Here is a 23,203-nt window from a genome sequence, read left to right as displayed (position 1 = left end):
AGGTGGTGGTGTTGATCCAAGTTGGTTTTTGACACATGTTGATTTGAGTTTGCGTTTTCTCACTATCTAATCATATCTTTGGGTGTATCTCTTCTCTTAATTTTTCCTCTGTAATGTTCGCAAACGTAATCCCAGGACTCCAGCTGAAGTCCGCCACAATGATGCCCATGGGAGGACACGTTGTGTGCTGGAGCGTACTCTTGGTCTGCTCAAGTCACGTTTCTGCTGCCTGGACAAGACCGGAGGTGCACTGGCATACTCGCCCGGGAAGGTGTATCAGATTGTAGTGGCATGTTGCATGCTCCACAACCTAGCCATTCGCAAGGAGATTCCCTTACTCCTGGATGATGATGAGGACCCAAGGTCCCTGCCTGCAAACCAACCAGTGTCCAGTGATGAGGACAGTGGAGAGGAGGAAGGTGTTGATCTCCGTGAACAGTTCATCATTCGCTACATCAATTGAAGGTGGGTGACAATGTACTCACAGCCACATGCATCATTGTAGGAATTTGCGATTCCTAAATTGAGAAAATTAAGGAATCGCAATTTAGGAATCGCAAATTCCTATGCATCAAAAAATCACAAAAGTTTTTGCAATTTCCTAATTTTCCTCATTTGCGATTCCTTAATTGCGAATCGCAAATAAGGAATCTCTTTACATTGATTCCTATGGGCCTAGGCCCATAGGAATCATTGGGAAGGCATTCTCATTTTGGGAATTCGCAATTAAGGAATCGCATAATGAGAATGCAAATTCAAGGGTGCAGGGGGGGTCCAAAGGACCCCCCCATGCACCCCTGGAACGTCATGTAAGTACATTTTACTCACACACATGTCCCAAGGGCATGTGTGTGTGTAAAATGTAAGTTTCGAAAATGCGTTTTTTTGCATTTTTGAAACTTTTCGCAAATTACCATGAAGGTTCACTTCATGGTAATTTTCCCCTTCCTAATTGCGAATTAGCAAATTAAAATTAATCATGCATAGCATTTAAGAAATCGCAAAATTTGCGATTTCTTAAATGCTATCGCAATTTGAGAAATCACAAAAAATTGCGATTTCTTAAATTGCAATAAATGAAAAATAAATGATGCATCCCAAAAAGTGATTTTGGAATCGCAAACGGCCGAATTTTGCGATTCGCACCGTTTGCGATTCCAAAATCGCTTGATGCATGTGCCCCAAAATACCCATTGTCTGATGATATTGCTGTTGTCATGAAGGGGTATGTGAGAATTGTAAGAGCATTCAGTTCTAGACTCAGCAGTGGTTGGCAATGTTTCTGAGACAGGTCATTTGGGAACATCTACAGGACGTGTATGTTGATACTTGTTGCCCATTGTGACGTGTGCATGTTGGCTTATCTTAATGGTGGGTGTTGTACGATGTCTGTGATGCCACACCCAGACCAGTGAATGTTGTTGTGTTGTATTTCCCTAGGTGCCTTTAACTTCTCCCTGCCTACATACAGTCCATACTCCTGGTACATTGTAGTCATGTTGTAGACTGTACATCCTGCACTAAAGACGGAGCAGACAAGACAACATGTGTGTTAGGATTTTTTATTTACAATGGTGACATGTGAGGGGGTGTACATTTTCATTGTGGTGGTGGTGGAGCAGTGAGTTGAAAGTTATGGTAAATGGCATAATCGAGTAGTCACCACATTGATGTGGTGACCCAGTCCAACAGACAGATGCCATTCACAAGGCAGTGTGGGGAAGGACAGTCCAAAAAGTCAATGCAGTGGTGAAGAGGGTTGCCATCAGGGCTGGCTCTATGACTGGCGTTTGGCAGGTGCTTTGCCTCCAGATAGTCCCAGGGTCTTCTTAGGATGGCCCCTTTGTTGTTTGGGAGGGGTGCCCTGCTGCAGGGCCAGTGGGGTCTGAGGAGTCACCCCTCTCTGTGGGCACTGCAGAGGATGGTGAATTGTCATCCTGCGGCCCACAGAGGGAGGTGGAGGTGTTGTTGGTGGCGTAGGCCTGTCCCTTAGCACCGCCACTTGCTAGCCCAAGAGGTCCACAATTTGTCCCATGCGGGTGTCGATGTACCTCATCAGCCGGATGAGCTCAAGTAACAGTTTGTCCGACCAGCCCGTTTGTCCCTGGGCCTGTTCATATGCGCCAAGGACTCTGGTGATGTGGTCAAGGGATTGGGTCCCAGCCTCCAGGTGTCTGTGGGTGACCCTGCCCCTCCCACCTACCCTGCTACGGCGGACCTGTTGCCTAACCAATGTAGGCACCGCATACTCTCTCTGCCATCCTCAGTCGGTGGTGTGGGGTGGTCATCCTTTGGGACAGGGAGGGTGTTGCAGGCAGCACTGGTGGTGGTGGTGGTGGCGTTGGATGCACAGGCCATAAAAACAGGGTTCTGCAGTGAAGTTGTTATTGCAGCAGATGTGGTGGGGGGACGATGGGGTCCTGGGACCTGTTGCTCTCTGGCACACCAGATGAGCTGGCTTCAAGCTCATCGTCCAAGGATCCTGGGAGTCAACATCCAAGAGTCCATATACCGGGGGTAGACTGGCTCCGCAGGTTGCTGGTATTGTCATTTGCAGTGAGTTCTTGGTCACCTGTGGATCAGATGGGAAATGGTCATTGTAGTGCACCCCGCAAGCTTTGTGTTAGCTCTATGTCATTCACTGTTTATATGCTACACAATTGACTGATCATCACATTGTTTTCTATGTGCACTACTGTGCTTCCTGACATGATGCAGTGGTACATTCATTACTTGTCCATGGTGTGAGGTGTCAATGCATACAATGCGACCCGTGTATAATTTATGATTACAGGGACCTGCTGCCATCTAGGGACTGGCACAACATGTTTCTCATTGAGGACTATTTCTTGATTTGTCTGACCTGGTAGACGTCACATCTGGGCATGGACTGGCCATTGTCATCTTCTGCATACCTTTGTCATGTCATGTGCATATCTTGATTTGTACCACCACACATGTTTTTTTACTTTTTGAATGGTCCTTGTTGCTCTGGCCCATGGCGATGCACTTTTCAATGGGTGCTGTGCATGTTTGTGCCCAGACTTTGTTCTACATATGCATTGGTGTGTCACACTTTGGTAGCTGTGACAGTTTCCTTTGTTTACCTGTGGGCACACTGTGCGTGGCAATGGGGTCGGTATGCATATTTGTGCAATGAGAGAGCTGGTGTTGTCATATGGCACCATTTATTTTGTGACAAATGTGTGGGTGCATGTACTGGCTACTTACCTGTTACATGCTCACATTTGGATTTGTAATATGGCACATCTGTGTGTGCGTGGTGGAGGCTTACATCCTGCTCAGTGGTGTCATAAAAAGAATATTATGTCTACTTACCTGTTAGTTTGTTTGAGGTGGGCAATTATATGCCACATGCATCTGGGTGGTATGGAGAGCTCCATCTTGCTGTACTGGGGGACAAGGGTATATAATGGGGGTAGACGTGCAGGCCTCCCACCCACATACACCCTCCCAGGGAAGATGACTACCTACCTGGAAGTTTGTTTGGTGTATTGCAAAGGCTTCCAACTGCTTCTGGATGGGGTGGGTGAGTGCCCCATCCTGCTGAGGTGTGGGCCAGGAGGCATGGTGTGGTGGGAGTAGTGGTACAGGCCTCCCACCCACAAACACCCTCCCAGGGAAGATGGCTACCTACCTGTAAGTTTGTTTGGTGTACTGCAATGTCTTCCAACTGCTTCTGGGTGGGGTGGGGGGAGGGGTCCATCTTGCTAGTCTTTGGGCCAGGGTGTATGGTAGGAGTAGTGATACAGGCCTCCCACCCACCCCAAAGAAGGCTACCTGCCTGTTAGTTTGATGAGGGTTGTGTAATGGCTGATACATGCTTCTGGGTGGGGTTGGGGGAGTGCTCCATCTTGCTGAGGTGTGGGGCAGGGGGCATGGTGGGAGTTGTGGTACAGGCTTCCCACCCACAAACACCCTCCAAGTGAAGATGGCTGCCTACCTGATAGTTTGATGAGGGTTGTGTAATGGCTGATACATGCTTCTGGGTGGGGTGAGGGAGGGCTCCATCCTGCTGATGTGTGGGCCAGGGGGCATGGTGTGAGTAGAGGTACAGGCCTCCCACCCATAGACACCCTCCCAGGGAAGATGGCTACCTACCTGTCAGTTTGTTTGGTGTACTGCAATGGCTTCCATCTGCTTCTGGGTGGGGTGGGTGAGTGCTCCATCCTGCTGAGGTGTGAGCCAAGACGCATGGTGGGAGTAGTGGTACAGGCCTCCCACCCACAAACACTCTCCCAGGGAAGATGGCTACCTACCTGATAGTTTGATGAGGGTTGTGTAATGGCTGACACATGCTTCTGGGTGGGATGAGGGAGGGCTCCATCCTGCTGATGTGTGGGCCAGGGGGCATGGTGTGAGTAGAGGTACAGGCCTCCCACCCATAGATACCCTCCCATGGAAGATGGCTACCTACCTGTAAGTTTGCTTGGTTTACTGCAATGGCTTCCAACTGCTTCTGGGTGGGGTGGATGAGTGTTCCATCCTGCTGAAGTGTGAACCAGGGGGCATTATGAGAGTAGTAGTGCAGACCTCCCACCCACCGACAAACACCCTCCCAGGAAAGATGGCTACCTACCTGTACTGCAATGTCTTCCAAGTGCTTCTGGGTTAGGTGGGGGAGGGGTCCATCTTTCTAGGCTGTAGGCCAGGATGCATGGTGGGAGTAGTGGTACAGACCTCCCACCCACAGACACCCTCCCAGGGAAGATGGCTACCTACCAAGAAGTTTCTTTGGTACACTGCAAAGACTTCCAACTGCTTCTGGGTGGAGTGGAGGGGGGGCTCTATCCTGCTGAGATGTGGGCCTGGGGGCATGGTGGGAGTAGTGGTACAGGCCTCCCACCCACAAACACCCTCCCAGGGAAGATGGCTACCTACCTGTAAGTTTGTTTGGTGTACTGCAATGTCTTACAACTGCTTCTGGGTGGGATGGGGGCTCCATCCTCCTGAGATGTGTGCCTGGGGGCATGGTGGAGTAGTGGTACAGACTTCCCACCCACATATAACCGCCAAGGGAATATGGGTACCTACCTGTATGTTTGATGAGGGTTGTGTAATTGCTGACACTTGCTTCTGGGTGTGATGGGGAGGGCTTCATCCTGCTGAGGTGTAGGCCAGGGGGCATGGTGAGAGTAGTGGTACAGGCCTCCCACCCACAAACACCCTCCCAGGGAAGATGGCTACCTACCTGTAAGTTTGTTTGGTGTACTGCAATGTCTTACAACTGCTTCTGGGTGGGATGGGGGCTCCATCCTCCTGAGATGTGTGCCTGGGGGCATGGTGGAGTAGTGGTACAGACTTCCCACCCACATATAACCGCCAAGGGAATATGGGTACCTACCTGTATGTTTGATGAGGGTTGTGTAATTGCTGACACTTGCTTCTGGGTGTGATGGGGAGGGCTTCATCCTGCTGAGGTGTAGGCCAGGGGGCATGGTGAGAGTAGTGGTACAGGCCTCCCACCCACAGACACCCTCCCAGTGAAGATGGCTACCTACCTGTGAGTTTGCTTGGTGTACTGCAATGGCTTCCAACTGCTTCTGGATGGGGTGGGTGAGTGTTCCATCCTGCTGAGGTATGGGCAAGGGGGCATTGTAGGAGTAGTAGTACAGGCCTCCCATCCACAAGCACCCTCCCAGGGAAGATGGCTACCTGCCTGTAAGTTTGTTTGACATACTGCAATGTCTTCCAACTGCTTCTGGGTGAGGTGGGGAGGGGTCCATCTTGCTAGGCTGTGGGCAGGGTGCATGGTGGGAGTAGTGATACAGGCCTCCTACCCACAGACACCCTCCCAGGTAAGATGGCTACCTACCTGTACGTTTGTTTGGTGTACTACAATGTCTTCCAACTGCTTCTGGGTGTGGTGGGGGCGGGCTACAACCTGCTGAGGTGTGGGCCAGGGTACATGGTGAGAGTAGGGGTACAGGCCTCCCACCCACAAACACCACACTAGTGAAGATGGCTACCTACCTGTAAGTTTGTTTGGTGTACCGCAATGTCTTCCAACTGCTTCTGGGTGTGGTGGGGGGGGGGCTCCATCCTTCTGAGGTGTGGTCTAGGGGGCATGGTAGGAGTAGTGGTACAGGCCTCCCACCCACAGACACCCTCCCAGGGAAGATGGCTACCTACCTGTCAGTTTTTCTGGTGTACTGCAATGGCTTCCAACGGCTTCTGGCTGGGGTGGGTGAGTGTTCCATCCTGCTGAGGTGTGGGCCAAGAGGCATGGTTGGGAGTAGTGGTACAGGCCTCTCACCCACAAACACCCTCCCAGGCAAGATGGCTAGCTACCTGTTAGTTTGCTTGGTGTACTGCAATGGCTTCAACTGCTTCTGGGTGGTGTGGATGAGTGCTCCATTCTGCTGAAGTGTGGGCCAGGGGGCATTATGGGAGTAGTAGTACAGACCTCCCACCCACCCACAAACACCCTCCCAGGAAAGATGGCTACCTACCTGTACTGCAATGTCTTCCAACCGCTTCTGGGGAAGGTGAGGGAGGGGTCCATCTTGCTAGGCTATAGGCCAGGGTGCATGGTGGGAGTAGTAGTACAGGCCTCCCACCCACCCACAAACACCCTCCCAGGAAAGATGGCTACCTATCTGTACAGCAATGTCTTCCAACTGCTTCTGGGTCAGGTGGGGGAGGGGTCTATCTTGCTAGGCTGTAGGCCAGGATGCATGGTGGGAGTAGTGATACAGGCCTCCCACCCACAGACACCCTCCCAGGAAAGATGGCTACCTACCTGTAAGTTTGTTTGGTGTACTACAATGTCTTCCAACTGCTTCTGGGTGTGGTGGGGGAGGGGTCCATCTTGCTAGGCTGTGGGCCAGGGTGCATGGTGGAAGTAGTGATACAGGCCTCCCACCCACAGACACCCTCCCATGGAAGATGGCTACCTACCAGTAAGTTTGCTTGGTGTACTGCAATGGCTTCCAACTGCTTCTGGGTGGTGTGGATGAGTGCTCCATTCTGCTGAAGTGTGGGCCAGGGGGCATTATGGGAGTAGTAGTACAGACCTCCCACCCACCCACAAACACCCTCCCAGGAAAGATGGCTACCTACCTGTACTGCAATGTCTTCCAACCGCTTCTGGGGAAGGTGAGGGAGGGGTCCATCTTGCTAGGCTATAGGCCAGGGTGCATGGTGGGAGTAGTAGTACAGGCCTCCCACCCACCCACAAACACCCTCCCAGGAAAGATGGCTACCTATCTGTACAGCAATGTCTTCCAACTGCTTCTGGGTCAGGTGGGGGAGGGGTCCATCTTGCTAGGCTGTAGGCCAGGATGCATGGTGGGAGTAGTGATACAGGCCTCCCACCCACAGACACCCTCCCAGGAAAGATGGCTACCTACCTGTAAGTTTGTTTGGTGTACTACAATGTCTTCCAACTGCTTCTGGGTGTGGTGGGGGAGGGGTCCATCTTGCTAGGCTGTGGGCCAGGGTGCATGGTGGAAGTAGTGATACAGGCCTCCCACCCACAGACACCCTCCCAGGGAAGATGGCTACCTACCTGTAAGTTTGTTTGGTACACTGCAAAGACTTCCAACTGCTTCTGGGTGGAGTGGGGGGAGGGCTCCATCCTGCTGAGATGTGGGCTTGGGGGCATGGTGGGAGTAGTGGTACAGGCCTCCCACCCACAAACACCCTCCCAGGGAAGATGACTACCTACCTGTAAGTTTGTTTGGTGTACTGCAATGTCTTACAACTGCTTCTGGGTGGGGTGGGAGGGCTCATCCTGCTGAAATGCGGCCCAGGGGGCATGGTGGGAATAGTGGTACAGGCTTCCCACCCACATATAACCTCCCAGGGAATATGGGTACCTACCTGTAAGTTTGCTTGGTGTACTGCAATGGCTTCCAACTGCTTCTGGGTGGGTGGGTGAGTGCTCCATCCTGCTGAGGTGTGGGCAAGGGGGCATTGTGGGAGTAGTGGTACAGGCCTCCCATACACAAACACCCTCCCAGGGAAGAGAGTTACCTACCTGTACGTTTGTTTGACATACTGCAATGTCTTCCAACTGCTTATGGGTGAGGTGGGGAGGGGTCCATCTTGCTAGGCTGTGGGCCAGGGTGCATAGTGGGAGTAGTGATACAGGCCTCCCACCCACAGACACCTCCCAGGGAAGATGGCTACCTACCTGTAAGTTTTTTTGGTGTACTACAATGTCTTCCAACTGCTTCTTGGTGTGGTGGGGGAGGGCTACAACCTGCTGAGGTGTGGGCCAGGGTACATGGTGAGAGTAGTTGTACAGGCCTCCCACCCACAAACACCAGACTAGTGAAGATGGATACCTACCTGTAAGTTTGTTTGGTGTACTGCAATGTCTTCCAACTGCTTCTGGGTATGGTATGGGGAGGGCTCCATCCTTCTGAGGTGTGGTCTGGGGGGCATGGTGGGAGTAGTTGTACAGGCCTCCCACCCAAAGACACCCTCCCAGGGAAGATGGCTACCTACCTGTAAGTTTTTTTGGTGTACTGCAATGGCTTCCAACGGCTTCTGGGTGGGGTGGGTGAGTGCTCCATCCTGCTGAGGTGTGGGCCAAGAGGCATGGTTGGGAGTAGTGGTACAGGCCTCCCACCCACAAACACCCTCCCAGGCAAGATGGCTACCTTCCTGTTAGTTTGATGAGGGTTGTGTAATGGCTGACACATGCTTCTAGCTGAGGTGGGGGGAGGGTTCCATCTTGCTGAAGTGTGGGCTAGGGGGCATGGTGGGAGTAGTGGTACAGGCTTACCACCCACATGCAACCTCTCAGGTAAGATAACTACCTACCTGTAAGTTTGATGAGGGCTGTGTAATGGCAGACACATGCTCATGGGAGGGGTGAGGACTCCATCCTGCTGTGATGTCAGCCAGGGGGCATGGTGGGAGTAGTGGTACAGGCCTCCTACCCACAGACACCTCCCAGGGAAGATGGCTACCTACCTGTTAGTTTGATGAGGGTTGTGTTATGGCTGACACATGCTTCTGGGTGTGGTAGGGAGGTCTTCATCCTGCTGAGGTGTAGGCCAGGGCGCATTGTGGGAGTAGTGGTACGGCCTCCCACCCACAGACACCCTCCCAGGGAAGATGGCTACCTACCTGTAAGTTTGTTTGGTGTACTGCAATGGCTTCCAACTGCTTCTGGGTGGGGCGGGTGAGTGCTCCATCCTGCTGAGGTGTGGGCCAGGGGGCATGGTGGGAGTAGTGATACAGGCCTCCCACCCACACACACCCTCCCAGGGAAGATGGCTACCTAACTCTAAGTTTGTTTGGTGTACTGCAATGTCTTCCAACTGCTTCTCGGTGGGGTGGAGGAAGGGTCCATCCTGCTAGGCTGTGGGCAAGGGTGCATGGTGGGAGTAGTGGTATAGGCCTCCCACCCACAAACACCCTCCCAGGGAAGATGGCTACCTACCTGTAGGTTTGTTTGGTTTACTGCAATGTCTTCCAACTGCTTCTGGGTGGGGTGGGTGAATGCTCCATCCTGCTGAGGTGTGGGCCAGGAGGCATGATGGGAGTAGTGGTAATAGGCCTCCAACCCACAAACACCGTCCCTAAGAAGATGGCTACCTACCTGTAAGTTTGTTTGTTGTACTGCAATATCTTCCAACTGCTTCTGGGTGGGGTGGAGGGTTCATCTTGCTAGGCTGTGGGCCAGGGTACATGGTGGGAGTAGTGGTACAGGCCTCCCACCCACAAACACCCTCCCAGGGTAGATAGCTACCTACCTGTTAATTTGATGGAGGTAGTGTAATGGCTGACACATGCTTCTGGGTGGGGTACGGGGGTCAATCTTGCTGATGCTGTGGGACAAGAAGACATGGTGGGAGTTGTAGTGCTAGCTGCCTGTACACATGTCCCCATGGTAATTTTGGTAGACACATTTGGGGTTAATGGGAGTGGGTCAATGTTGGATCTGTGAGACATGTTTTTGTGAGTGTGTGGTGCAGATGAATGGATTTGTCTGAGGTGATGTAGCTTTGTAGTTGTGCAAGACAGTACATATCAGTGTGGTGGTAGTCATTTGTTTGTACTTACCAGCCTCCACTCCCCTGGCTACTCCTGTGAGACTCTCTGGATGCAGTATGGCAAGCACCTTCTTTTCCGATGGTGTGAATGGTTTTGGTGGAATGGGAGGGCCGCCGCCAGTCCTCTCAGCCAGCTCACTGTTCGTGCTTCTCCTCTCTTTGACAACCCTCTTCAGATCATGCCACCGCTTCATGATCTCCTTTTTGGATTGCGGGGTGGTCCCTACGGCATTGACCCTTTGGACTATCCTTGCCCACATTTGTGTCCTTGTGCCTAATGGTGTCTGTTGGACCAGGCTACCAAACAGGCTACCAAACAGTTGTAGTTCCACTCTGACTATCTCATTTACCATGACTGTCAACTCACTCTCTGTGAAGTTGGGCATTTTATGTGTTGACATGGTGTGTGGCGTGCAAAGTGGTTATGGATGCAGGGGTGTGAGTGGTGGGTGTGGTTGTGGTGTGTTGCTTTGCCTATCCTTTGTTGTGAGGGCTTGGTGGGCTTCAGTTTTGGAATGTTGTCAAGGGTTGTGGCCAGGGAAAGGGCTGGTTTTATACTCAGCTATGTGAGTGTGTCCAAATGGGGTATTGCTATCAGGTGTGTTGTGTATATTGTCATATTTGTGTCAATATGGTGTGCTTTGTATATTTGGGGCGATACAAAAGGGGATGATGGACAGAGCGTTTGAGCCAATCAAACACTCACCCCCAGTCAACTGATCTGGGTTTAATCCATCACCATTCTTTAGCTCATTCAGGCACCCCAGTTCAGACATGGCCAAATGCAAATCAGTCTGACCCTGTGCCTCATGGGAACAGTCCAGCCCGAACTGCCAAGCCATGTCTTCCCTGGACCGGAAACAAGCATCCTGGGACCAGTTTCGGAATCATAATTCTCATCAGCCAGGCTATCTCGAATCCAGTGGCCAAGTGAGCAAGGGACTCACGTCTGAGCATACCCTGCCAACTTAGGGCGAACAAAGTGATACAAAAGGGGATGATGGACGGAGCGTTTGAGCCAATCAAACACTCACCCCCAGTCAACTGATCTGGGTTTAATCCATCACCATTCTTTAGCTTGCTCAGCCACCCCAGTTCAGACATGGCCATATGCAAATCAGTCTGACCCTGTGCCTCATGGGAACAGCCCAGCCCGAACTGCCAAGCCATGTCTTCCCGGGACCGGAAACAAGCATCCTGGGACCGGTTTCGGATTCATAATCCTCATCAGCCGGGCTATCTTGAATCCAGTGCCCATGTGAGCAAGGGACTCACGTCTGAGCATACCCTGCCAACTTAGGGCGAACAAAGCGATACAAAAGGGTTTGATGGACGGAGTGCTTGAGCCAATCAAACACTCACCCTCAGTCAACTGAGCTGGGTTTAATCCATCACCATTCTTTATCTCACTCAGCCACCCCAGTTCAGACATGGCCATATGCAAATCAGTCTGACCCTGTGCGTCATGAGAACAGTCCAGCCTGAACTGCCAAGCCATTTCTTCCCTGGACCGGAAACAAGCATCCTGGGACCGGTTTCGGATTCATAATCCTCATCAGCCAGGCTATCTTGAATCCAGTGGCCAAGTGAGCAAGGGACTCACGTCTGTGCATACCCTGCCAACTTAGGGCGAACAAAGCGATACAAAAGGGGATGATAGACAGAGCGCTTGAGCCAATCAAACACTCACCCCCAGTCAACTGATCTGGGTTTAATCCATCACCATTCTTTAGCTCACTCAGCCACCCCAGTTCGGACATGGCCATATGCAAATCAGTCTGACCCTGTGCCTCATGGGAACAGTCCAGCCCGAACTGCCAAGCCATGTCTTCCCTGGACCGGAAACAAGTATCCTGGGCACCGGTTTTGGATTCATAATCCTCATCAGCCAGGCTATTTTGAATCCAGTGGCCAAGTGAGCAAGGGACTCACGTCTGAGCATACCCTGCCAATTTAGGGCGAACAAAGCGATACAAAAGGGGATGATGGAAGGAGCGCTTGAGTCAATCAAACGCTCACCCCCAGTCAACTGATCTGGGTTTAATCCATCACCATTCTTTAGCTCACTCAGCCACCCCAGTTCTGACATGGGTATATGCAAATCAGTCTGACCATGTGCCTCATGGGAACAGTCCAGCCTAAACTGCCAAGCCATGTCTTCCCTGGACCGGAAACAAGCATCCTGGGACCGGTTTCGGATTCATAATCCTCATCAGCCAGGCTATCTTCAATCCAGTGGCCAAGGGCCCGATTCCCAGAATTGACTTAAGAAAAAATCCTAAACTTACCACCATTTTGGTATTCACAGAATGCACTTACTCATTTTGGTATTCACAGAAGGCACTTACTCATTTCGGTATTCACAGAAGTTAGGAGTCCTAACTTTTGGACTCCTAAATTACTTCTGTGAATACCGAAAGTCTTATAGTTAAAATTCTTCTCGGTTTAGGAGTCCTAAAGTTAGGAGTCCTAACTTTACTACTCCTAAACTGAGAGAAATCCTAACTTTAAGACTTTCTGAATTCACAGAAGGCATTTAGAAGTCCTTAAGGTAGGACTCCTAACTTCTCTGAATACCAAAATGAGTAAGTGCCTTCTGTGAATACCAAAATGAGTAAGTGCCTTCTGTGAATACCAAAATAGTAGTAAGTTTAGGATTTTGTCTTAAGCTAGTTCTGTGAATCGGGCCCCATGTGTGCAAGGGACTCACGTCTGAGCATACCCTGCCAACTTAGGGCGAACAAAGTGATACAAAAGGGGATGATGGACGGAGCACTTGAGCCAATCAAACACTCACCCCCAGTCAACTGATCTGGGATTAATCCATCACCATTCTTTAGCTCACTCAGCCACACCAGGTCAGACAGGGCAATATGGAAATCAGTCTGACCCTGTGCCTCATGGGAACAGTCCAGCCCGAACTGCCAAGCCATGTCTTCCCTTGACCGGAAACAAGCATCCTGGGACCGGTTTCAGATTCATAATCCTCATCAGCCAGGCTATATTGAATCCAGTGGCCAAGTGAGCAAGGGACTCAAGTCTGAGCATACCCTGCCAGCTTAGGGCGAACAAAGCGATACAAAAGGGGATGATGGACGGAGCGCTTAAGCCAATCAAAAGGTAGGGTGTTGAAATATCGATTACAAAAATATAGTTTACAAAAATATAGTTGTAAAAATATCGTTTACAAATATATCGACACCCTATACCTAAACAGGTAAGTATATAAATATCTACTCAAAAATATCGTTGTAATAAATATAGATGTAAAAAATATCGACTTTTAAAATTAATTAAAATTACATTAAATAATAAATAAATATAAGTACTATTAACAAAATACATTACATTACTTTTATTTTTTGACTATTTAAAACAAATTAACTACACTTTTTCATTATAAACTTAATAAATGTGTACATAAACTTATATTTAACACATCCAAAACCGGTCACAGGATGCTTGTTTCCGGTCCAGGGAAGATATGGCTTGGCAGTTCGGCTGGACTGTTCCCATGAGGAACAGGGTTAGACTGATATGCATATGGCCATGTCTGAACTGGGGTGGCAGAGTGGGCTAAAGAACAGTGATGGATTAAACCCAGATCTGTTGACTGGGTGTGAGTGTTTGATTGGTTCAGATGCTCCGTCCATCACCACCCCCTTTTGTACCCCTTTAAAAAATAGAGTGGTGATGATTTTAGGGTTACCCTCAACCTTGGGGGAGGGCAAGCAGATGCCTTGAACAAAAAGAGCATATCATGCTGAACGATTCGGTTTTTGCCACATCCTCCTAAGACCACCCCAAGCAAAGTTATGGGCAGAAATACAATGCCAACCAAAGGCCCAGCAAAGCATTATGGGGCGAGAGTCTAGAGTGCAGTGAATATTATAGTATTAGCTCTCAGCTGAGCCTGGAGAGCCTGCCCCTTGAGGAATATTTTGATGTTAGATACTATAATATTCTCTACACTCTAGAATCTCGTCCCATAATGCTTTGCAGGGCCTTTGGTTGGGATTGTATTTTTCCCCAAAACTGTGCTTGGGGTGGTCGTAGGAGGATGGGCACCACCATTCGTTCAGCATGATGTGCTCTTTGTGTTCAAGGAATCTGCTTGGTTCTCTCCCTAGGTTAGTGAGGAAATCAAAATCATCACCTCTCTCACTGCTTACTTTATTTTAATGTTCGCTTTGGTGAGATGACTATATGCCTTTTTGCATGTAATGATAGAGTTACTTGTTTAATCAAGGATATGCGAGGTTTCTGTTGTATTAATCGAGGTGAGACAGAACTGAATTACGGAGTTGAGTTCATTGAGTGTTTTTAGCAGAATGTCACGTAGTGGTACTCCGTCAACTACTCCCACCCTTATTAAAAAGTAAGCTACAGTCTTCTCAGTATTTCGTATCAACAAAAAAGTCACAGGAGCATTTGTAATTTGCAATCCTAAAGGAATATGTAATGTTTTCAAATTTGCTTACAGAAGCAGACGCAGGAAATGAAGAGCTTCAGACTCTTGTTAGTATATTTGTATTTTTTACGATAATATTTTGCTCTCAAAAACATCATGTTGGGATTGAAACGGACGCAGAATTCGGTTTGTACGAAAGTAAATGTTAAAGGCAATGTAAAAGCCCTCACTAACTCAGCTGTAGCACTAAAGCCAGTGGAAACATAGGGGCCCCTCAGAAACCATAGCACGCAAGGGTATTCAATGTGACAAAGGAGATGGTGGTTCCTTCAGGTCTGATTCTAAACATATTAAGTAACAGGCAACGCATACATTGTAATCTAAAAGAGATAATCATGCAACAAAACATACACCATATAAACACACCAAGAGCAATTCAACAATATTCAATTTAGAGATACATTGTATAATATGATTGATAAGAGTGCTGTAAAAGTTGAATAAGTGATGGTACACTGCTCAGGTGAAATACATGGGCAAGAAAAGTGAAAATAGAAGGTTCATGGAAGACATGATTCAGTGCCTCCTATGTTTTTTGGAAGGATGGGAGGAGTGAAGATGCTGTCCCTTTCCCTCCTGCCTGCTTTCCCTACTACCCGTATAGTAATATACATGCTGTTCAAACTGAGGGGTGTGTTGACATTTAAGCACTAATATAGTAATTTCACGGTGTCATCGTCAGGATATCAGGATTGAGATATCAGCATCCTGTAGAAACAGCATTGTATCATCTCACAATAGAATTTATAAAGCACTAGCGCATGCACAGTGGATACTTCTTTTTTGTTTAATACTACTAAAGCATTTGGGAAACGAATGTCCCAGTGGAATTTCCATGTTATTTGGAAACGTCCTTGTTGTTAGGACACTTGCCTTTTGATCAATCTGCATCACATTTTGCATGAATGCTAAAATTTGAATTTCATAGACAATATTTCCCATGTTTGATTTAGTTTGAAATGGTCATGGGAGGGGCCAAAGTTATTAGGAGGACACAGACTCGTATGGACCTCTGTGATACACAAAGGTTCTTAGGGCAGTGAAAGGTTTTATTCATTCACATTATGTACATAAGTAAACAAAGATGTTTATGTCATCATTGAAGCTGTGTAGAAATGACAATCAATAGAAAGCATATGGTGCTGTTCCCGAATTGCCACCAAGCAGGAAAAGGGGCAGAAGAACACATGGGTGGAGAATACTATGCATCCCTTTAAAAAGATGCTGTGATTTGTGCGGGGCATAAGTTGGGGATTTTTTGCTTGATGATCCCATTGCACAGCACTTGGTTTGGAAATGGTAATATATAACAAACTTCCTTAGAGTGCGTACGAGAACATTCACATTGTATTTTTATGTTTTTGAATGCCTCATCCTTGGACAGATTCCAAATAAACTCTATTGGCAAATAGTGTGACAGAAGAAGCATTCAAGTGGCTCTATTTTGCCAGCTGTCATAGAACATGTCATCTTACCTCTGCACCATGCCAGGAACTCAGCCCAAAGCTCAACTGAAGCAATGCAGCAACATAAGTACATTTCCACGAATGACTCCTAGGGTTTTACTAAAGTGTGGCAATTGAATTTGCTAATATTGTTTGGGTAATTTATGGTGGAATGTGTGAATTGCTTTCTGCTGTACTGTTAAAAGGCATGCCCTGCTTTATTTCATACACTGTAAATATCCTTTTCTGAAGAGCTGCTCCAAAACAATAAGCTCAGGATGCTGATCTGGTGCTCTGGCACCAGCCCTGCTCTTCCTGCTTGAATGGCTTGGCAGCGCTTGGGGGAGCCTGAAGATGGATTACACAGATTACTATAGGTGCTTCTCCAGCTGCCGGCTGAGGGCGCTTTGGAGAAGATCCCTGGATCAATGCTAATCGCAGGGTCTTCGCTTAGGGCCTCAGCCTACAGCACTGGAATCATTTTCAGGGGGGAGGGAGGTGGAAGCTGCTGGTCACTGGCACCAGCTCACTCAAATGATAGGCCTTTTGAACAATGCTAGTCTCATGAGCATGTAAATGAGACACGCCCCTTTAGTGGGAGAAGGTGGGAAATAATTTTTGTAAACATTGACTCCATGTAGCACGTATTCCTTAGTGTATTTGTAAAATGCCACACAAATGTGGGCAACAGTGTCTGATCTTTTATAGAAAGCATCTGGGTGCTTATAAATCGCCGGAGCTAACCAATGGACATGTAAACCAAAGTCTTCCTTGGGGAAGTCCCAGGTCCCAATTAATTTTCATAACTTATAATCATCTGTTATACAGACAGCCCCAATTGAACCTCTTGAGTTCATCTAACACTTCATAATTTTCAATAGAGCCTTGAGGACTTTGAGGCATATTACCGAGGTGTGCGTTGCAAAACGCACAACGCACATCTCCGTATCGCCGGCTATCGCCGGATTTCATCGCCTAATTAGCGCAATTATCAATGCGCATCAGGCAGGCGATTAGAAATCCGGCGATAGTCGGCGATATGGCACATTTGCGCATGAAAACAAACATTGTTTTCATGCGCTAATGTGGGCCTTGATAATATGGAGGGGGGGGTGGATTCGGCTTTATGATCCACACCCCCATGTTAACAATGCCTAACGCCTGGTCGGAGCAGGCGTTGGGAGACCTGCGATAAATGAGTTTATCGCAGGTTTATGTCTCCCAACGCCTGCCTTGATAATAGGGTGTTCCCACCTCCAACCACATTTTACATGTGGTTGGACGTGGGCACGCCCACTTTGCATGTCATTAGCGATGTTTATCACCGACATGCAAAGTGGGCTCTGCCCAGGCTTTGAAGTGCCCTTGGTAATAGGGCTCTAGCTGTATCGCCGCTTTCTCGGCACAATTCGCCGAGAAAGCGGCGATACTAGCCCTTGGTAATATGCCCCATTATTCCCTCGCAGCCCTAAAACAATTATCATCAGATAGATTTGGGGCTATTTGGGACCCTGAACGCACTATAAGAAATGAGAGCCAAAACTGTGTCTGTTTCGACCGCAGAGCCACAGCCAAAATAAATAAATGCACGAAAGGTCCCCACGAACTATTTCGTCAAAACCTTCAGATGCCCTCAGGCCTCTCTGTCTGAAAAAATACAGATTCGCCAAGTGGCATTTATAACACCCAATTATAACCAAATCCCACATTGCTCATTACATAGGATCCGATCCACAAGGACACTTGTGTGCAAGTTGAGGTTACATGTGCAGAAAGGCATTTTTACATGAGCACCACCACGTTTGTGATTCGAAAACTTGATTTTTACACTAATAAAAAGATTTACTCAAATAAACCTTTTTATTCCACAATGTTGTCCACCAATTGTAAAGAGTGGGCATTCCAGGACAGAAAAGCTTGTTTGTGGACTTTCACAAACCGTCCTTGCTCATTCCCACCCTGGATATGGTCACAGATTTACTTCTGTTAAGATCCAAACTAAATCAGTTCTATCGCGGGTAAAGGAATCTGGAAAGAATTCAGAAGAAGGGTTTAGCAAACAAACATATTTCTATTTGGAGGAGAAAATAAACATGCTTCAAATGTTATCTTTACCTAAATATATAACTATGTACATCTATGCGGCAATGTCTCTGCATTATCATAAATTTAATAAAATCACAAATGTTTTCCAGGAACAAATCTGAGAACCTGTGTGAATTGTATGACATGTAATGCAAATATAGGAAGAATCCTGCCAGAGGTAATTTCTAATTTCTTGTGTGAGTCTTCCCAACAGGTCATTCAAACCTAGCTATGTTCTTTAAAATGGCCAGATTTATTCAAAGCTCTGCATATGTTAGAATTAGTCACTTGAAAACAAAAGCCTCACAAAGAGCTTTTATCTTGCTGATATATATATATATATATTTTTAGTTTTATATGGCGCGAACTACACCCGAGACATCGGGTATCAGAGCACTTTACATGAGCACCAGTTGCTTTACAAATGGACACATTCACTTTTGTTAGGCAGGGGGAGATTTAGGGCCAGAAGTAGGTAGCCAAATACCGCTCGATAATACTGAAAATTGGTAGATTTTAGCCTTATCGACTGGTATATAGCAATCCCCAATGTAGGAAAGGATTCGGTAATAAGGAATCAGAAAATACCGATTCCATATTACCGATTTCTAATTTACCGATCTGGATTTACAGAACACCCAAATACCGAAATGGTAAATAAGAAACAATAAAAGCGAGAACAGAGATGTAGAAAAATTCAGTAATACCGAATTTCCAAAAATTCGGGATTTAAGAGTCAGTAATTACCACTGACTCAAAGCAGGTGGTAATCAGGTGCACTATATTTAAACAACCCCAAAATGCAACAGTGTGATCACTATGGCGGCCCTCTATGTTATTGCAAGGCGGTTACGGCCACAGGCAGCAGGAGTGAGGATCTGGAGACGGGAGGAGCGCGTTTACAGACAGCACATCACACTCATCCAACTGACTGAGGCAGAGATCCATGAAAGGTACAGGCTACACCTCAAAACCATCCTGGACCTGGTAAGGGACCTGCACCCTCTCCTGGAGCATCCAACACCAAGGGCGCACGCTATACCACCACATGTGCAGGTGCTCTGTAGCCTACACCTACTTGCATCTGGCATTTACCAGGGGGTGATAGCTGCGGTAGGTGGGGTGTCACAGAGTTGCCTGTCCCGTTTCATCAACAAGTTCCTGGATACCATGATTCAAAGAGTGCATCACTACATAAGCTTCCCAACCACACAGGCGGAACTGCAGAAAACCAACACAGACTTTTACCAAAAGGCACAGTTCCCGCATGTTATAGGGCGCATTGATGGGACACACATTCCAATCTGCCCACCTGCAGTAACTGAGTACATCTACAAAAGAGAAAATCCACCCACTCCATTATTGTGCAGGTAATCTACGATGCAGCCAACTTAATCACCAACATTGTGGCCAAATTTCCCGGGTGCACCGACGACTCATGCATTTTCTAGAACAATGGGATCTACACACGCCTGGCTGCGGGAGAATTTGGAGAAGGTTACCTGCTAGGTAAATCACTGTGACACACCCTGATGTATACTGCAGATGAATGTGTTGGTGACTGTTATTAATGGCACTGTCTTCTCCACCTAGGTGATAGCGCTTATGCTGTGCGGTCATTCATCCTCACTCCTTACCTAAACCCATTGACCCCAAGTGAGAGACGATACAATATGGTGAACAAATCAACACACAATGTTGTGGAGCGCACCTTTGGACTATTGAAAAGCAGGTACCGCTGCCACCACAAAAGCGGAGGAGCACGTCAGTACACACCAATCATCTGCTGCGAGATCATCGCAACTTGTGCTATGCTGCATAACCTTGCCACTAAGAAAGGTACGGAAGTTAAATTAACTGACTCTGAGGATGATGATAATGAATTTGCACAGCCAGAGCCCAACGCAGCAAGAGTGGCCCCAGCACCAGATGGGAGATAAAGACGGGCTGAGATCACACTCAACTATTTTTGAGTAAGTAAGGAGACACAGCCAGTTGTATTTGAATGACGTAGTTTAATATATTGGCACTATGCCACTACACAAAGGGCTCAACATGGCAGTCCTATTTGTAACCACCCTACAAGGATGTCATGGGTTAAGTCACCCAGTTAAGTAGACAAGGTGTGGCTTGCATTACCGCCTGAGGCCACGCACAACATATCTGCATTCCCTTTGCAGACTGTCGTCACTGGCAATCGATCCAGTGCCAGCACCATGACGTCTGCTGCTCCTCCTGGACTCAGTTGCAGGGGGCGTTATACTGCTGCGACTTGTTGTCTCTTGACTGTACCCCACATCACCTGCACCAGTATTGGCAGCCTGAGTATTTAGGAGCACTTCAAGTGCAGTTGTAGCTTTCACAAGCCCCCTTGACACATCGCGACTGCAGTGTGCCATCCCTTCCTGCATGGCCACGGAGCGCCTGCAGAGCAGAGAAGTGGCAGTGGAGAGGCGGTTCACCAACTTTGTAGGATTCTCCATCTTCTGCCTCTCCCTGCGCCGTGCCATCCTGTCCTCATCAAGCTTGCTGCACAGCAGCATCACTGACTGGGACATGTCTCTCATGCCCTCAGCCATTTTCTTCATGCCCTCGGCCAGTGTTGTGTTCATTGAGCAGATGCCCTTCTCTATGTTCTGCATGTTTGCAGTCACGTGTCTTATTTGCCACTGGACTGATTGTATTGCTTTCCCTTGCAGGCACTGAACCTTTAACATGTTCACCTCCAGACCTGCAAACACACCATGCTCCTCACCCTGCAAAGGTGGACTGGGTTCCCTAGCCCTGCAGCGTCTGGCACTTGTGTGTGATCGCTCTGTGGGGGACTGTGATCCTGCATTATTGCCATCAACTGGCACCGTTGACTGTTCTCCACCCCTGCTGTCTTCCAAGGACAACTCCATCTCTTGAAGTCTGGCAACTGCATGCCCCTGGGTCTTGTTACTGCTGGTGGTGACGCTGCTGGTGATGCAGGTGGTGGTGGTGATGCAGGTGGTGGTGGTGATGCCGGTGGAGGTGGTGATTACGGCAGTGGTGGTGATGCCGGCGTTGGTGGTGGTGCCAGTGGTGGTGGTGTGGTGTGCCCTGCAGTTGAAAAGGCCTTCTCCGTTCTCTTCCTCCGGGTGCCTTTCCTGCATTGACATGTGCAGACCTGCGCGATGTCTCGCCTGTGGACACAAATTGTACATTAGCTCACTTGTCTGGCAGCACTTCGTAAAAATAATACATTTTCATTTCTGCCAATCTATCTTACTGCCCTCTGCTTGCTTATCACTGATTTGTGTCACATGCCTTTGTGTTCAGTGGGATGACTATTATGATAGGTTTTACACTGACTACATCTCACATAATGCATTGCTGGAGTTTACTAATACATGACTGGATTGGGATTCACACTGCCTCATTGGGGAATGGGGTCAGGGAGAGGGAGCACAGCTTGGTGAGGGAGAGGTGTGGCGCCGCGGCCAGGGTGACTGACTCTGGAATCTGTGGATCACGGTTAAAGCCCCGGGGCCGGCGGCACATTAGCCCAGAACCATGTGACTCTGGGCAATAGCTTGCTTAATCTTCCTGACGGCCCCCAGCGCCTAGAGACTCTAACGGGTGATGGTTCACGCTTTACAAATGTGGATTATTATTATGTTATTATTTGGTGTGCATGCATCTTACCTTGTTTGTTGCCAGCCCCGGCTGAGCTGTCTGCATCCCCGATTCCGCTGACGCTGTCAGGCTCAATGGTGGACTCCACCAGCTGTGCCAATGCAGTCAGTGCAGGCTGGTTTGTTTTTTCCTTTCAGCCATTTTCTTCTTTGTGAGGCTCCTGATGTCATACCACCTTTTCTTTAGTACCTCTATTTCATGGTGGGTCACTCCAATCGCATTCACATGTTCCTGTATTCCAGTCCATATTTTTCTTTTCTCTGATTCTGCCACTTGCAGGGACTGTTTCCCAAACAGCTTTGTGTGTTCTTTTACCACCTCCTCAATCAGGACCTGCAGCTCCCTTTCGCTGAATTTTAGTTTTCTTTTCCTTTCTGCACCTTCATTTTCAGTCTCCTTGTTGGCCATTATACAGTTTGTGTCAGAAAAAGTTCTTACAGTTGCTCCTGGGTTCTCCTCAGCACTCCCTGCCTCTCCAGAAGATTCTGATTCAGTGCAGCAACTGCACGGGTGTGGCCACTTTCTGGTTGGGAGGTGGTGTGGATGCACAGGATTGGCTGTTTCCTCAATTGCAGCACTTTTGAATTACTGATTCGGTATTTACTGATTGGGTAATACAGATTCTGTAATACCGATCGGTATTAAGGATTCGGTATTGTTTTTTCCGAATTTTACCGAATCGGTAATAAATATCGAATTTTTACCTACATCGGAAATTCCAAATTCTTAATACCGAATTGGTAAAATTCGGTATTAAGAATTCAGTATTACACATTTACCTACATCTGGCCCTAAGTGATTTGCCCAGAATCACAGGATGTTCAGTGTCGTTGCCGAGACTGGAACCCAGCTCCCCAGCTTCGAGGTCAACCACTCTAGCCTCTAAGGTTACATCTGCTCGATATAGAGTCACTCAGAGTTCTTCACTGTATAATACATGTGAACTCTGATCTCTGTTCTTAATAAAAACAGAAAATCTTCCCTGGTGATGTCCAGAACCAGAGATTGGTTCTTAATAAATACCCAGACACATTCAGAACTCTGCCTTTGATTACTCAAAGCACATCTTGATGTTGTTGCCTGATTTTGCATGTTGTCAGAGACTACTGCCAAATGAATACAGCTGCCTGCCAAATGGTACCTCATGTTTCCTAATGCACCCAAAACAGGGAAAAAGTCTGTGCCATACGCCTGCTTCACCGGGTATAGCCTTCACCAAGGAAAACCTTGCTAAGGTGCCATTTGGGCACCTTTGGTACCTGTGTGTAAGCATGGGCGGAAAATCCGTTCCGCTCGCGGATTTTGCGGATTTTCGGTAAATTTGCAATCCGCGAGATTCGCGAATTTCCCGCAAAATCCGCAAGCGGAACGGATTGGGTCAAAAGTTCAAGCTGACTTTTGTGACTCTTTTAGAATCGCGCCGGCAAGCTGCCAGTAATAGTTACAAAAGTCAGCTTCAACAGGAAGCTCTAATAGATAAAGTAAAGCAGGTGCTCAAGTTGAAGCTCAAA

This window comes from Lissotriton vulgaris, chromosome 1_1 (assembly GCF_964263255.1).
Source record: "Lissotriton vulgaris chromosome 1_1, aLisVul1.2, whole genome shotgun sequence".
In the NCBI taxonomy this organism is placed as follows: Eukaryota; Metazoa; Chordata; class Amphibia; order Caudata; family Salamandridae; genus Lissotriton; species Lissotriton vulgaris.
The sequence above is the reverse complement of the archived record's forward strand: the minus strand, read 5'-3'. Positions refer to the sequence as shown.